Here is a 16,154-nt window from a genome sequence, read left to right as displayed (position 1 = left end):
GAAATCGGCTATCATGCTTTAGAAAAAAATGACTTTCTAAATTCCGTGTAACGTTTGTTATGGTGGGCGCCAAACAAAATTTAAAAAAATGCACAGGAACCTATGTTAAACAAGGAATTTTGTTCATTGGTCATTTTCTCGAACTTCATGTATTATCGCTCCCTGTCATGTACTGCCGCTGTGAGGGTTTTTGATTAATCTGAATCGTGTTGAAATAATTTATTTGTGAACTTTAGTTTTATATGTGATGGATGTCACACATTTTGTACCCAGTATTGTAAAATCCCACATCTGCATTTTGGTGACCAGAAGCTGCAAGTTTGTATGCTGTCAAAAGAATAGTGAGATGTTGAACACTTTTTTTGTTTCATGAAGACAGATGCATGGAAAATGATATACCAGATCATTGTTTAAGTTAAATATCTCATAACTTTTTTATTATTGGATGGATAAGTTTTAAAACTGAAATCGGAATAAAGGAAGGGTAACTAGCATTTGTCACCCATTCCTTCTCTCCAGAGATGCTGCCTGTCCCACTGAGTTACTCCAGCTTTTTGTGTCTATCTTTGGTTTAAACCAGCATCTGCAGTTCCTTCCTAACATTTGTCTAATTCTCTCGGGGCACTAAGTTTATAAAAACCTGCTACCTTTGGAGCCTGTAAACACAGAGAAGACCAAGTGGCAACGTGAATGGATTTGAAAATTAAGATGTCATTAGGGTGGATATAGAGACTTTTTTTTAGTTCAAAATATGTCATGTGATAGGAGCCGAATTAGGCCATTCAGCCCATCAAGCCCATTCTACAGCAAGACAATGATCCCAAACATACTGCTAAAGTAACAAAGGAGTTTATCAAAGCTTAAAAAATGATAAATTCTTGAGTGGCCATGTCAATCACCCGATCGGAACCCAATTGAGCATGTCTTTTATATGCTGAAGAGAGAACTGAAGGGGACTAGCCCACAAAACACGCAAAAGCTAAAGATGGCTGCAATGCAGGCCTGGCAGAGCATCACCAGAGAAGACACCCAGCAACTGGTGATGTCCATAAATTGCAGACTTCAAGCAGTCATTGCATGCAAAGGATATGCAACAAAATACTAAACATGACAACTTTCATTTACATGACATTGCTGTGTCCGAAACATTATGGTGCCCTGAAATGGGGGTACTATGTATAAATTGTAATTTCTACATGGCGAAACCAAAATGTATAAAAATAGCCTTTATTAAAATCTGACAATGTGCACTTTAACCACATGTGATTTTTTTTTTTCTTTTTTTTTTTTCTATTACAAATCTCAAATTGTGGAGTACAGAGGCAAATAAATAAACAATGGTCTTTGTCCCAAACATTACTGTATATCACATATGAGATTAATTAGGTGATGGTAGAGATTCTACCGTGTGATTTCAAAGCATTAAATATCTTGAACACTGGCACCAGGATGAACACATTGAGAGGCACAGCAGATAAAGATATGTCGTGCATCCTTATCCGTTCATTCGTTGAGATCCATGCATTTTTGAGGGTTCTAGATTTTATCAGCTTTCTTCAGGATGGTTTCCTGTATCATATGTAAAGTCAAGCTAATTTAAAAGTGCCATTATTTTGATTTACATATTGCTGTAATTGCCTTTGCTTGCGAATTTATATTTGTTATTTATTATGTTTAGAGTAGTACGTTTGCATATCGGAATTTCATTGTTCTCTTTCGTACAACTATAAAGCACACTTGACTCCTGGCTTTACAATCTGGCAGCTATTTGTAAAATTAATTATTGTTGTCAAATGTATTGGCTGTCTCTCTTTGGTTTTTGTTATCTCCCCAGCCCAACAGCCCTTCCGTGCTCCTCCAATTCTACTATTTCTGAATTTAATTGTTCATGAATATTCATGATTATTCAACATTCATGAATATCAAGGCTATCCACCCCTTTGAGGATGTTCAGCAATACTTAATTTCTCTAGTATTTCTGTCGTCTCTCGTAGGATTTTGTGTTTGATATTCATTTTTTAATTTTTGAGATAGGCAAGTCAGTGTTGCATGAATCCACAACAGCATTACTGTTGCTTTCCATACTGGATCTGAATTACCTTGACTTAGGATCACAAGGATGCAATGAAATATTCTGTCATATGAAATGGATTTCATAATTTTTCAGAATGGGTCGTGCCATTACATCCACCACATTACTGTTTTCATACCTTTTTCTTATGTCAGCTACAAACTTCTTGGAGAATCCGAGGTAGCTTTTGTAGACCTGAATCAGTAGAAGAAAACTGAAGCTCTTTGAAAACGAGGCAAGGGCAAAGGATTGATATTAGATCCAATTGTTAGATTAAGGATCAAGTTCAACCACTGTCCTTGGTGTTGAGTTTATGTTGTTGAAGCATCAACGTCATCTGATGGCATTACCATTGTGGAATCCTTTGCCAAAAATGTATTGGTGGAAATTATGGTGGGGTGAGGAGATTTACCCATTGCTCAGGAGATGATGTGGACCAGCTACATGCAAGAGCAGATAAATAGTTGGGTATCCTGCAGTGAGTGATTCATCTTCTGACATCCCCAGGTCTTTGTGCTCACCACAGGACTTGGGTCAGGAACATGATGAAAAACTTGTACGAGAGCTGTTCCAACAACATTTGACAGCATAAAGAGCAAAGCAACGCACTTGGTATCCCATTACAGATGTAGCATGAGATTTCTACAGAAGGATTGCAGTTACTCTCCAGTCCACTCCAGCAGCAGTACATCAGTTGGCTGCTGTTGATGCCAATAAAGAAAATGGCAGCAGGCATTAGACTGTTGCCAGTTCTGCTACATTGCACGCCATTCCTTGTATAAAATATGTGGATTTTCTTTTTTGTGTGTTGTTTTGAGATCTGTATAATACTGGCATAACCGCAATGTATTGTCCTTTGAAGGTGGGTTGAGCTGCTATCTTGAATCAAAACATTCCTTTATGTTCAGGTATTGTTACAATACTGTAGAGTAGGGTATTCCAATATTTAAGCTCGATATCAGTCGAATAGTGACCTGGGACTTGAGGGAAACATACAGATAATTGTTTTCCACTGTGCTTGCTGCCTTTAGCCATGGTGGTAATGTTGTGTGTGATATACTATCAAGAGTAGCCCAGGGGAATAATTGCTCACTCTGCAGATGAAGTATGCTGTAATCATAGTGTTGGTGATCGAAGGAATAAATATTTAAGGTGGTCCAAGGTCATAATGAGATTGGAGTGGTGTAGTCTTAGCAAAAAACTAAAATGAGCAGTGATGAGCAGGTTATTGGAGTAAAAGTACTGCTTGATTGTATTGTACACACCATCCACAACTTTGCTGCTAATTGGGAATAGATTAATTTGTAATTAGCAGGATGGATTTGACATGCTGTTTGTAAACAAGCTGTGGACAGTTTTCAACATTTTGTTAATTAGATATCAATGCAGTCACTATTGCAACTGTTTGTCTTGAGGCATGGTCTAATATGGAGCACAAGATGAGTACTGTAGTCAGGGTGTTATTCAGAATCATGTCGCCTTTGTTGTATCCAGGCATAATGTGCAGTGAATTAAAGTATCTGGAGACAAGCTTTTATGGTGGTCAGATGTTGAGGAAAACAAGATGGATCACCCCCTTGGCACTTGAGGCTGAAGAGGGTTTCCACAGCCTTGTCTTTTGCTGGGCCCCACTGTCATTGAGAATGGAAAGTTTCCTTTAAGTCTCAATTTCTCCCATCAGCTGTTTAATTGTCCACCACCTATCAGGGCTAATAATGTCACGTTTCCAGAGATTTGATTTTTGAATGTGGCCAAGCTTAGTCCTGTATACCGCATGTTTAGTGCGTGTAATTCTGTGCAGTTTGGTATATTATTTCTGGGTACGTCAGATACTGTACCTGGCATGTGCTCTTTGTTGAACCAGTGAATACGACGATCATAGCCGAATGTGGAATATGCTTAGCTGCAAGGTAACGTTGGGTGGTGCAAGGTTCTTTGGCTGTTGAGTCCACGTTGCCTCGTGGGCATTGAGTTCTGTGCTGCCAGGTGTTAGTTTTTACAATTGTACATACAGCATGCAGGTTGTTCTTAGTGTGAAGACACGAGTTTCTCCATATGGACAGTGAGATAGCAATACTTTGTATTATGGGCAGATGCTTCTCGCTGCAGGCCTGATAATGTGAATATACCCATGTTGTTGCATCTAATCTGCCTTTCAAGCTGCAGCAAGTAAAAATTGCATGTTTCCTGTTTGTATCCAATGCATATGACAACTAAATGCTCTTTGACCTTGGTTTGCTCAAAATACGCATCTGACAGCTATATACTTAAGGACTTGACCAATGTCGTTCATCAATACGCAGATAGACTCAAAGCTGGAGTAACTCAGCGGGACAGGCAGCATCTCTGGAGAGAAGGAATAGGTGACGTTTCAGGTGGAGACCCTTCTTCGGATGTGTAACGTCACCCATTCCTTCTCTCCAGAGATGCTGCCTGTCACTGAGTTACTCCAGTTATTTGTGTCTAACTTCGGTTTAACCAGCATCTGCAGTTTCTTCCTAGACATTTTTCATCAACACTATGTTTAGAGCTTGGAATGTCAACCTAATAGCACAGTGAGAGTACTTTAAACAATCCTTATACAATTAAGCTGTTCACAAAATAGCTGAAATGATAGGTGAATGAATGATACTTTATTATCACATGTGACATGTCACAGTGAATTTCTTTGTTTTGCATAACTTGCCGCGTATAAAGTGCCGTGGCAAGTATCACCCATGTTTCACAATTGCCAGGCAATGATGAGATCCAACTATTACCGCCTGACATTCAATGGCATTACCATTACAGAACCCACACCCCCAATATCCTAAGGGTGACCATTGGCCTGAAACTGAATTGGAAAAACAATAAATATGATCAGGTCAAAGGTTTGAAATCTTGTAGTGAGTAACTCTAAATTTCTCCCAAAGCCAATCCATTATATTGTAATGAACTGGATTTGACAAAGGACCTTGAGGTTAATGAGCCATTAGGAGGTAGCGACCATAACATGGTCAGGTTTAATCTACAATTGGAGAGGGAGAAGAGTAGATCGGAAGCATCAGTGTTGCAGTTGAATAAAGGGGACTATGGGGCCATGAGGGAGGAGCTGGCCAAAGTTGACTGGAAAGATACCCTAGCAGGGATGACAGTGGAACAAAAATGGAAGGTGTTTGTAGGAATAATACAGAAGGTGCAGGATCAGTTCATTCCTAGGAGGAAGAAAGATTCCAAGGGGAGAAAGGGACGACCATGGCTGACAAGGGACGTCAGGGACAGTATAAAAATTAAAGCGAAGAAGTACAACATAGCAAAGATGAGCGGGAAGCAAGAGGATTGGGTAATGTTTAAAGAACAGAAAATAACCAAAATGACAACACGGGGAGAAAAGGTGAGCTACGAAGGTAAGCTAGCCAAGAATATAAAGCAGGATAGTAAAAGCTTCTTTAGGTAATTGAAGAGGAAAAAATTAGTTAAGACCAAAGTTGGACCCCTGAAGTCCGAAAAAGGTGGATTTATTATGGGGAACAAGAAAATGGCAGATGAGTTGAACAGATACTTCGGATCTGTCTTCACTAAGGAGGACACAAACAATCTTCCTGATATAGTAGTGGTCAGAGGATCTGGGGTGATGGAGGAACTGAAGGAAATCCACATTAGGCAGGAAATGGTGTTAGATAGACTGATGGGACTGAAGGATGATAAATCTCCATGGCCTGATGGTCTGCATCCCAGGGTACATAAGGAAGTGGCTCTAGAAATCATGGATGCATTGGTGATAATTTTCCAATGTTCTATAGACTCCGGATCAGTTCCTGTGGATTGGAGGGTAGCTAATGTTATCCCACTTTTTAAGAAAGGCGGGAGAGACAAAACGGGGAATTAAAGACCAGTTAGCCTGCCATCGGTGGTGGGGAAGATGCTGGAGTCAATTATAAAAGGTGAGATAGCCGAACATTGGGATAGCAGTAACAGGATCGGTCTGAGTCAGCATGGATTTACGAAGGGGAATTCATGCTTGACTAATCTTCTGGAATTTTTTGAAGATGTAACTAGGAAAATGGACAAGGGATAGCCATTGGGTGTAGTGTACCTGGACTTTCAGAAAGCATATGATAAGGTCCCACATAGGAGATTAGTGGGCAAAATTAGGGCACACGGTAATGGGGGTGGTGCTGACATGGATAGAGAAGTGGTTGGCAGCGTAGGTTTACAGGGTTAATTCCCGGGATGGCGGGACTGTCATATGCTGAGAGAATGGAGCAGCTGGGCTTGTACACTCTGGAGTTTAGAAGGATGAGAGGATATCTCATTGAAACATATAAGATTGTTCAGGGCTTGGACACGCTAGAGTCAGGAAACATGTTCCTGATGTTGGGGGAGTCCAGAACCAGAACCCACAGTTTAAGAATAAGGAGTAAGCCATTTAGAACGGAGACGAGGAAACACTTTTTCTCACAGAGAGTGGTGAGTCTGTGGAATTCTCTGCCTCCGAGGGCGGTGGAGGCAGGTTCTCTGGATGCTTTCAAGAGAGCTAGATAGGGCTCTTAAAAATAGCGGAGTCGGGATATGGGGAGAAGGCAGGAACGGGGTACTGATTGGGGATGATCAGCCATGATCACATTGAATGGCGGTGCTGGCTCGAAGGGCCGAATGGCCTACTCCTGCACCTATTGTTTATTGTCTAAAAAATTCAAGTCGGGAGCATGATGGAATATTCGACTTAACTGGATGAGTGTATCTTCAACAACACAAACTCAATGCTTGACACTGCGCATGTCCACAGTGGCCCTGGCGTTCTCAGCCGCCGAGTACTGCGCCCCGGTCTGGTGCCGTAGCCCTCACGCCAAGAAGCTGGATGCTGCCTCAACAGCGCCCTGCGGACTGTCTCCGGATGCCTATGAGCCACCCCAGTAAACCAACTGTCCGACCTCGCCGGCATCACCCCAGCCAACATCAGACGAGAAGCAGCCACGCTGGCCCTCTATCGAAAGGCACAGACCAGTGAATCCCACCTCCTCCATCAGATCGTCACAGAGACACCACGACGAGTGCGTCTCAAGTCACGGCACCCCTTTGCCACACAAGCCCAAGAGCTGCTCTGCACAACACTGGCTGACGCTTCTAAGGCCGCCTGGGTCAAGACGAGATGGAGAGACCAGTGGAAGTCAGCGGAACTGTCTAGGCTACACCATTACATCGATGAGCTCATGGACGTCCCTGGCCAGGACCTGCCCTGAAAGCAGTGGATAACCCCCAACCGCTTGAGGACAGGCGTCAAAAGCTATGGAGTGGCGATGAAGAGGTGGGGCCTAGTGGGCAGCGCCACCTGCGAGTGTGGGGACCTAACACAGACAGTGGAGCACATAGTCACCAGTTGCCCCAAACACCAGCCACCGATTGGTGAACGAGGTCTGATTGACCTGGACAATGACACGTTGGCCTGGCTCGCCTCAACGGAGCTGCAGGTGTAAAACACATACGACAGAAGAAGAAGAATGCTTGACCTGTTTGATATGCACCTCATTCATACCCATTTCACTCACTCTGCCACTGAGCACAGTAGCAGCAGTTGGTACCATCTACAGTATGGCACAACAAGCCAAGATTCCTTGGAGGTAGACAAAAATGCTGGAGAAACTCAGCGGGTGAGGCAGCATCTATGGAGCTCCACAGATGCTGCCTCACCCGCTGAGTTTCTCCAGCATTTTTGTCTACCTTCGATTTTCCAGCATCTGCAGTTCCTTCTTAAACAAGATTCCTTGGAGAGCAGCTTCCATATCCACAAACTACTAGCTAGAAGGACATGGGTGACATAAGTATGGGAACAGTATCTGGAAGTTGCTTTCCCAACCACAGACCATCTCACTTGGAAATATGTCTATCTTCTGTCAGTCATTGGGTTTAACTCTTGAAACTCTCTCCCGAGGGCGGCAGCCTGGGTATACCCACATCTCATGAACTTCAGCGGTTCAAGGTAGCTCATCACCATCAACTTGAGGATAATTAGGATGGGTAATAAAATGCTGCTCAACCTGCAAAGTCCATGTGCTTTGAATTAAAATCATAATTATTCAAAACAGTCAATTAATCAATCAAACTTGACAATTCAGACATGAACTAACATTTATGCTGCAAAAGTACAGGATAAATGAGAGCGTTTCTGATCACTAGCTTTGGATTGTGCCAATAGAGATGCCATTGAATATCGCCATCTTTCGGGGTGTTACATTGATCAATAACTCAACCAGTCTAGCCCTAAATACAAGATTGGATCAGAAGCTACATATCCTACAGTGATTGAGTTGGCTCCTATTTAAGAGTAACAATACCTCTTTATAGTAATCCCTCTCTCTCCATCCCCTCCCCCTCTTCCCAGTTCTCCCATCAGTCTTACTGTCTCTGACTACATTCTATCTCTGTCCCGCCCACTCCCCTGACATCGGTCTGAAAAAGGGTCTCGACCCAAAACTTCACCTATTCCTTCTCTCCAGAGATGCTGCCTGTCCAGCTGAGTTACTCCAGCATTTTGTGTCTACCTTGTGGTAATTCAAACATGGTCCAAGATAATCAAACTCACTTGCCACAATTCTTTATCTTCCATGATCATCTCCATGTTAAAAACTGATGAGAAATAGTCAATTAAAATCTAGCCCATCTCCCCTGGCTCTGCACACTGATGGCCATGCTGGTCTTCAAGTGAACCTATTCTCTCCCCAGGCATTTCTTTTCACTCTTAATATACTTATAGAATCTCTTGATTATTTTTTCTTTTATATTGCCATCGCATTACTTTTTTTGCCCTCTTGATTTTCCTTAAGTATACTCGTACACACGTACTCTGAAGGGTTTGCATGATTTCAACTGCCCAAACCTAACATAGGTTTTCCTTTTCCAAACTAGCGTCTCCATATCTCTGTCCTGCCTGCAGCATCTGTACCTTTGAACATTGAGCTGTTGCCCTCTTAGCACTTTTATGGCTATAATATAACTGTCCTTCGAGCTAATCCACATCCTGAGTTTGCCTGTTATGCCTCGCATAGAAATAAATGCAGTTTGAACCATCAGCTTTTCATGATTGTATGGCGGAGTGGACTTGATGGGCCAAATGGCCTAATTCTGTTCCTGTCGCTCATAGTTTGCTTCCTTTACCTTTCCTGGTAGTTGCCCACCTGTTTACCATTTCATTTTCATTTCATTTCACCTTTTCATTTCACTGCACATCTCTGCAATTCTAATCTGTAAAGGTATTCCATTCAAACATAAGTCCACAATTGCTGACAAGGAAGGTAGTACACCATACCATCCGGTGAACTGTACTCAACCTCATTGATGTTGGTGAACATATATGCTCCAAATTTTGATAACCCTTAATTTTTCAATAATACTCAATTTAATACCAGATGCGTCCCCATCCAATTTGATAATCGGGGGGGGGGGGGGGACCTAAACTGTGTATTAGACCAATAACTGGATAGATCTTCATTTCAAAGAAAAATCGCATCCAAGACAAGTGAACTTCTGATCACATATAAACAATACAAATATAAAGGACGTATGGAGGATTGCCAATCCGACAGGAAGAGAATATTCCTTCTGCTCGGGTGTCCATAAAGTATATACAAGAATAGACTACTTCCTGGTTGACTCCAAACTTCTGCCATATACCTACAACCCAAAATATCACAATATCATAATTTCGGATCATTGCCCTCTTACATTTTCTGTAAAACTGGAAGGAATGGCAAATAGACAGCCGTGCTGGAGATTAAATACTTGCAGAGGCTAGCTGTTGTGACTACCTGAAGGTACAGATAAAAAGTTTGTTTGAGATAAATGACACTCCTGGTATCTCTCCATCCTTGTTTGGGAAACTTTTAAAGCCTACCTTAGAGGCTGCATTATTTCATATCAAGCTTCTCAAAATAAGAGAAGTAGGGCAGAACAATTGGAGTTAGAAAAACAAATAAACCAATTAGACTTAGAAAATGCGGCTGATCCATTCACAATAAAACCCAATAAGATAGCTGCACTCGAATTCAATTTAAACCAGATATTCTCGGCAAGAATCAGTAGGGCATTTCAATACACTAAACAAAAATACTTCGAATTCGGCGATAAACCACAAACTTTTAACACGACAACTCCGCAAATTAGGGAATGACCGTCCCATACATAAAATCAGACCAGAAAAAGGCGAACTGCTCTCACTGCCCAAAGATATCAATGAAAGATTTCTACAATTTTATCAAACCCTATACTCGTCACAAACATCAGCCAATTCAGCGAAGATGAAGAGCTTTCTTGATAAGTGCAACCTCCCATCCCTCAGTGAGACTGAACGTGAGGAACTAGGTGCAGAGATAACAACAAAGGACATTTCAGAGAGCATTAAATCACTGAAAAATGGGAAAACTCCTGGCCCAGACGGGCTCAATAACGAATTTTATAAAAAATTCAACCTCATAATTTCCCCACATCTACAAAACCTCTACACTCAAGCATTCAAAGAGCAGACTTTACCACAGACTCTAGTGGAATCAATTATTACGCTAATTCCCCAAAAAAGATAGAAACCTTGAAGAGCCGGGATCCTATAGAGCAATTGCCCTCTTAAATACTGACCAGAAGATCCTAGCCAAGACTTTGGCTCGTAGACTCAGCCTAGTCATTGGCAAACTAATACACCCAGATCAAACCGGGTTCATACCTAAACGACACTCATTTTATAATCTGAGACGCCTGTTTAATATAATTTATTCGCAGAGAATACCAAACGAAGATCTAACAATCATCTCACTTGTCGCCGAAAAGGCTTTCGACCGAGTGGAATGGCCTTATCTTTTCACAGTGTTGGAAAAATTCCAATTGGGCGAAAACTTCACTTCATGGGTGAAGCTTCTATATACTAATCCGACAGCCAGAATACTAACAAATCAAACGCTTTCACCTAAATTTTACTTATTCAGGGGCAATAGACAAGGATGCACTCTCTCCCCGATGTTATTTGCATTAGCCATAGAACCTCTTGGCAAGAGTATTGGGTCCCATCAAGGCATATATGGATACAATACTAAACGCACTATTAACAAAATTTCCCTATATGCAGACGATGTACTTACTGGGGGGCAGTGTTAGCTGTGAGGAGGATGCTAGGAGGCTGCAAGATGACTTGGATATGCTGGGTGAGTGAGCAAATGCATGGCAGATGCAGTATAATGTGGATAAATGTGAGGTTATCCACTTTGGTGGCAAAAACAGGAAAGTAGACTATTATCTAAATGGTGGCCGATTAGGAAAAGGGGAGATGCAACGAGACTTGGGTGTCATGGTACACCAGTCAATGAAAGTAGGCATGCAGGTGCAGCAGGCAGTGAAGAAAGCGAATGGTATGTTAGCATTCATAGCAAAAGGATTTGAGTATAGGAGCAGGGAGGTTCTACTGCAGTTGTACAGGGTCTTGGTGAGACCACACCTGGAGTATTGCGTACAGTTTTGGTCTCCTAATCTAAGGAAGGACATTCTTGCCATAGAGGGAGTACAGAGAAGGTTCACCAGACTGATTCCTGGGATGTCAGGACTTTCATATGAAGAAAGACTGGATAGACTCGGTTTGTACTCGCTAGAATTTAGAAGATTGAGGGGGGATCTTATAGAAACTTACAAAATTCTTAAGAGGTTGGACAGGCTAGATGCAGGAAGATTGTTTCCGATGTTGGGGTTGTGTCCCTCTACACAGTCTACAGAAAGTTATTGCTCTTAAAGTAAGCAAAAATGAATGCACATTGCCGATAGGGTGGTGAAGGCTTTGGCACACTGGCCTTCATCAGTCATGGAATTGAGTATAGAAGTTGGAATGGTATGTTACAGTTGTATAAGAAGTTTATGAGGCTGCATTTGGAGCTTTGGTCATCCCGTTATTGGAAAGATACCATTAAAGAGTGCAGAGAAGATATACAAAGATGTTGCCAGGACTGGAAATTGGGCAAGGTAAGGCTTCATTACTTAGAGTTGGATGATCTTATAGAGATGTATAAAATCACAAGGGAAGAAGATGAGTGCACACTCTTACCCATGGTAGGGGAATCGAGAACTAGGGGAATAAGTTTAAGGTGATAGGGGAAATTATTTAATAGTGACATGAGGGGCATCTTTTCTACAGAGGGTGGGGTATATGGAATAAGCTGCTAGAGAAAGTAAATGAGACGAGTGGTATAATATTTACAAGACATTTGGACAGGTACACGTAAAGAAAAGGTTTGGAAGACTATGGGCAAAATGCCAATAAATGGGATTAGTTTAAATGGGACATCATAGACAAGTTGCGTCAAAGGATCTGTTTCAATTCTGCATAACTCTGACTTCAAATGGTATGTTGGCCTTTGTTGTAAAAGGATTTGAGTACGTGTAAAGATGACTGCAGAAATTGAATATCCAGTGATAGAAACTGCATCCAGAATATTATATCTTGTCTCTCTACCCAAGGAAAAATATAACTGAAAAATGTCATCAGTTTAACACCTGGGGTGCATTGTGTTTTGTGTTTAAATTAATCGGTCCTATATCTCTATAACACAAGTTTCAGTGTTTCATGCAATGGAGCGATGAAATGTCTCTTTTGGACTTTACAGACCAAAGGTCATGGACTCTTAAATATGGAGTGAGCCAATCAAGATTGAGATTATCAGAAATGTCTTTACTCGTATCGTAGCTAGTCCCAAGAGCAGTGAAGGCTGTGCCCTTGTGTACATTCAAGATAAAGTTTCGGATATTTATGGAATTTCGTTATATGGGGAGAAGGCAGGAACAGGGTACTGATATGGGGGAAAAATATGGGGAGAAGGCAGGAACGGGGTAGTGATTGTGGATGGTCAGCTATGATCACATTGAATGGCGTTGCTGGCTCGAAGGGCCGAATGGCCTACTCCTGCACCTATTGTCTATTGGGCCAAGTACAGTGAAGTAGAACTATTGTAGAGATCAGTCATGGGCTAATTGAATGGTGTTACGGGTTATATGGCCCAACCCTATTGGGCAGAGGGAAAAAACATAGGGTTGGGCCATTTAACCCGTCACACCATTCAACCAGCCCATGACTGATCTCTACAATAGTTCTACTATTAATGGCTTTCAATCCTCCCCAAATTTCAGATTCTGAATGGAGATTCTATAACAATAAAATTAATGTAAACAAAAATGTTTCCTGTTGTGACAAACACTGACTTTGGCAAGTTTCCTCCATTTGTTGTGAATTCTTTAATAACATACGTTTTTTTAATACCAATGCTGCAACACAATAAAAAAATGAAAATTATTGCCACAGCATCTTGATTTTATCAATGCACATGATAAGAATGGGAAACATAGAAATTAGGTGCAGGAGTAGGCCATTCGGCCCTTCGAGCCTGCACCGCCATTCAATATGATCATGGCTGATCATCCAACTCAGTATCCCGTACCTGCCTTCTCTCCATACCCTCTGATCCCCTTAGCCACAAGGACCACATCTAACTCCCTCTTAAATATAGCCAATGAACTGTCCTCGACTACCCTCTGTGGCAGGGAGTTCCAGAGATTCACCACTCTCTGTGTGAAAAAAGTTCTTCTCATCTCAGTTTTAAAGGATTTCCCCCTTATCCTTAAGCTGGGACCCCTTGTCCTGGACTTCCCCAACATCGGGAGCAATCTTCCTGCATCTAGCCTGTCCAACCCCTTAAGAATTTTGTAAGTTTCTATAAGATCCCCTCTCAATCTCCTAAATTCTAGAGAGTATGACAGAGGACACATGTCACTTGCAACATTATACTGATCGCTTGTCAGTTAAATTAAATCCATGACTTTCTGAGATGAGAGTCAAGATGAGGCTTTGAGTTTTCTCATCATTTAGATCATTAATTGGGAATTCCTATACATGATTTTTACATTTGTGCTTGAAGTGCCACTCTAGTTTCTTTGATCAGAACTAGATAATTTCTAATCTACGATCAGAATTAGACAACCCTTTCTCCGCTACATTAACTTAATGTTGATTTCATGAACTATACCACTGACTTCCACTCTGCTGTCAAATTCAAGTGCACTGTCTCTGACACCTCTCTCCCCTTTCTTAATCTCTCTGTCTCCATCACAGGAGACTAAAAGGCCTGTCCCACTTGGGTGACATTAGCGCGTCACACAGATGGCGTGTGAAGATTTTGTACATCCCAAATTCCTGGGGCACTGCGCGTCACTGCCATCGTCACCACGCATCATGCGCGCGTAAATGATGTTGCGTAAATGATGTTGCGTAAATGACGCCCATGTGAGACGGGCTCTTAAGGATTGATGTCTCCTACAAATTTACCAACTCCCACAGTTATCTGGATTACACCTTCTCCCACCCTGCCTCTTGCAAAGATGCTATTCCCTGCTCTCAATTTCTCTACCTCAACTGCATCAGCTTTCCATTCTAGAGATATCCTCTTTCTGTAATTTCCTGTAAAGGATTATTAAAGGTATAATCAAATCAAATCAAATCTTTAGTAAACATGGTTTTCCCCCTGCTGTCATAGATGGACACGTGTCCTCTGTCATAGTTCTGCCCTTACTCCCCCTCTCCTCCCCCACCCTCACCTTTTACCCCACAAGCCTCTGTGTCCAACACATCATCCGCTGACACTTTCATCACCTCCAATGTGATCCCACCAGTAGTCATATCTTCCTATTTCCACCCTCGTCAGAGACCACTCCTTCTGACACTCTTTGGTTCACTCTTCCCTTCCCACCCAAATCGCCCTCCCCAGGTCCTCCCCCCCCCCCCCATGCCCCATCTGTACTCACGTCCATTTTCCCCTCCCTTTCCACCAGCATTCCTTACTCTAGCTTCACAAATATGCAGCTCTTCAATACTTTGTCTCACTCCTTGTCTCTTTATCTCTGGCCTTTGTCTATCATCTGCCAAACAAAAATACTCTTTGCCTGTATCAACCTATTCCCTGCCAGACTTTATCTTGCCCCTCCTCTCTTCTAGCTTTCTTCCCCCACCTGAAGAAGTCCCAATCCTATCCGTGGTCTCCAGAGATGCTGCCTTACCAGCTGTGTTTCTCCACCACTGTCTTTTTTTGTAAACCAGATCCTGCAGTTCCTTGCATCCCTAGATAATGTGCAGTATGGGTCATTGTATCACATTTCTAGGTGTAATGTTTACACCTTGGGGTCAGAGTGATGGTCCCACTTGTGAGACTGAATCATAATAATTAATGTTGATAGTTCCTTTCAATACTGAAGGACTCCAGCACTCTTGGATGATTCACTAAATTAACTCCATGGTCTGAGGCAGAAAAACAATCGTACAGCACGGTTTTGAAGATAGAGGAACTACTGTACTGACCCCCCCCCCCCCCTCCCATTCATCCTGTACTGATCCCCCCCCATTCATCCTGTACTGATCCCCCCCCATTCATCCTGTACTGATCCCCTCCCATTCATCCTGCGCTGATCCCCGCATTCAACACCACTGACATCCCCCGTGCTCTCCCCTCACAACTTTTCATACTCCAACCAACATGTACTAATTCACCTGCCTCAATCCATCCATTCCGCACCGATTGCCTTCTCAACCCCTCCCCCCCCCTGCCATCTATCCCCCCCCCCCCGCACTGATTCACACACACACACACACACATACACACACACACACACACACACACACACACACACATATATACACACACACAAACACACACCCCCCTCCCGGACCCTATTGTGCTGGAAATGTCTTTAGAGCGAATATTGACTAAGTTTGATAACGGAATGCAATCAAATGTGTTTTAATTCCCAATGTTATTATTTGTTTTAGTCCATAAAGATGGATAATTAAATTGTGAACACGTGAAACATTAAACCCGCAGTGTTCGATTGTCACTGCTGCCGTTGACATGTTATTACAGAATTAATTTTAACGGCAAATCAATGCTCTTGATATGGAGTATCAGTACTGTAGTTATTTAATGAGCAACATTCACAACTATACGTTGGATTTATCCAGGTTTTACTTCTACAGTCGGTCATATACATCATAAATTTGGTCAGGAGATATTTCAGTTGAAATGTTAACGTTAAT

The 16,154-nt window shown here is 42.1% G+C and overlaps 1 protein-coding gene across 1 annotated transcript in view; it reads left to right on the top strand.

Moving 5' to 3' along the window:
* Window positions 1–16,154, top strand: part of igf2bp3 (insulin like growth factor 2 mRNA binding protein 3) — a 108,471-nt gene that overhangs the window by 18,586 nt on the left and 73,731 nt on the right. The window lies entirely within an intron of this gene.

The sequence above is a fragment of the Amblyraja radiata genome, chromosome 2, assembly GCF_010909765.2.
Source record: "Amblyraja radiata isolate CabotCenter1 chromosome 2, sAmbRad1.1.pri, whole genome shotgun sequence".
Classification (NCBI taxonomy): Eukaryota; Metazoa; Chordata; class Chondrichthyes; order Rajiformes; family Rajidae; genus Amblyraja; species Amblyraja radiata.
The sequence above is the reverse complement of the archived record's forward strand: the minus strand, read 5'-3'. Positions and strand labels throughout refer to the sequence as shown.